Source organism: Otolemur garnettii, unplaced genomic scaffold (genome assembly GCF_000181295.1).
Source record: "Otolemur garnettii isolate 467f Iridium unplaced genomic scaffold, OtoGar3 scaffold00133, whole genome shotgun sequence".
Lineage (NCBI taxonomy): Eukaryota > Metazoa > Chordata > Mammalia > Primates > Galagidae > Otolemur > Otolemur garnettii.
Window position 1 is genome coordinate 3286332 of NW_003852528.1, and position 1932 is coordinate 3288263.

The window sequence follows — 1932 nt, forward strand, 5'->3', positions numbered from 1 at the left end:
CATACAGACACCACACACACACATCACACCCACGCACACCGCATACAGACACCACACACACAGCCTACATGCAGACACAACACACACATGCACACCACCTACAGATACCACATACACACATACCACAAACACACATCACACCCACGCACACTGCAGATACCACACACACCCCACATACAGACACTACACACAGCACACACATGCACACCACATACAGATACCACACACACACAACACACACATGCACACCACCTACAGATACCACACACACCACATAAACACGTACCACATACACACATCACACACACACCACATATATACACCACATACACCATAATTCATACCACACATATACACACTACACACACCCCCTGCACACACACACATCCTCATGACCTGTGAATCCGCATGACCTGTGAATCCACTCTGGACAGGGTGTGGTGTGCACTAGTGTCTGTGAAGTGAGGCCTTGGGGGAAACTGGGCGGCCTCTCTGTGTTAAGTTTTCCGTCTTCTTCTGACTCTGTAATTATATCAAAAGCACAACTTAAAACCCACCCTCCCTTGGCAGACCCTGGTGACTGGACCCTCCTCCGCCCCAGCCAGCTCACAGCTGCCGAAACCCCCGGCCACAGGCCTGCAGGAGGCCCCACGTGGGCGGCCCTGTGCACAGGCGGCCTGGGCTTGAGCATGGTCGAGGCTGGGGGCCGTGGGACAGGCGGTGGCCTTGGGGGGTGGGCACTGGGAGTTTGGCCTGGGCACTGCAGCAGCGGGTTGTCCAGTTTCCGCAGGGGGACAGAAGCGAGGACAGAGACCCGGCTGTCTGTGTTGTCCTGTCCTGTCCAGGACTCCCCTGTCCAGTCTGGGCTCTCATCTCCCCTCCGCCTTATCTTCCAGACTGTCCCATGCGCCGAGGTGCGGTGGAGTTGGAGCAAAGCCAAGCCTGTAACTTCTGAAACCTGAGCGACCTCAAGGAGGCCCCACCTCTGCTCCCAGCTCAGGGCCAGTCGTGGCTCCGGCAGCACCCGAGGACCCGGACTTCAGCCTCCTCCCGGGGACAGCCAGACAGGAAGGGCACTCGCGGCCCCTCTTGCCAGTGACATTGTTGTCATCCACGTCACTGTCTGGATTTTTCCTCCAGGTTTTATGTTTGGGGGGAGGTTTTATTCTTTCTGGAAATCTCTAGATTCAGGAACACATTTATGAGGATTTGGATTTGTATTTCCCTCTAAGTGCCTTTTTTAATGTATTTTTTTTAATAAAACAGAAATGCATTCTTGTACAATTCTGTTGAAACTGGACCAAGGCTCTCAGAAAAGGAACCCAGCCCTCCCCGCTCCCAGCCTCTGCCTGGAATTCTCTCACTGCTGTCCTTCCTCTCTCTCCATGATTTGCTCGACTACCATTGTTTTTATATTTTCTGTTTCAGTGTATATGTTGCTTATTTGTCTTATTTATTGAGATATTTTTACGAGCTAAGTGACTGCCGTGTGGCTGTGTACGCTGCCCCGCCCCGAACAATAAAGACGTCCGCGCAGCCTGGTCTCCCCCCTCTCTTCTCATCGCTGCTCGAAGCTCAAGGAGCCGCCGGAGAGAGTCAGAGCGGGCCGAAAAGTGACTGCCCCTCACTGTAAAGGGAACAAGGAGGGGTGTGAGGCCTTGTGAGCTGTGCATACTTGTAGGAATTTCTAGAAACTGCCAACTCTGACGTGGTTTGGGTGGGGAGGCCTGGGGAGGCAGCGGTGGTCTCAGCCCCTCCCAGCTGACCCTGACCTATGCCCAGCCCCCTACAGGCTCAGCAGCAGACTCCTGCTCTGGAGACTGTTTCCCTTCCTAGACATCCACACATGCCCGTCCTGTGTGCTGGCCCTGGCTGGCTCTGACCTCGTGTCTGCTCCAAGAGCCCTCTGCACCCTCAGCCTGGCTTGAATAA

General features: G+C 54.5%; 1 protein-coding gene across 1 annotated transcript in view; it reads left to right on the top strand.

Annotated features, from left to right (window-relative positions):
- The window catches only part of TWIST2 (twist family bHLH transcription factor 2), a 53671-nt gene extending 52135 nt beyond the window's left edge, over window positions 1-1536 (top strand). The window contains exon 2 of the mRNA XM_003798243.3: window positions 897-1536. The gene's annotated coding sequence lies outside the window, so the exon portion shown is untranslated. The remainder of the gene's footprint in view (window positions 1-896) is intronic.
- The last annotated feature ends 396 nt before the right edge of the window (window positions 1537-1932 follow it).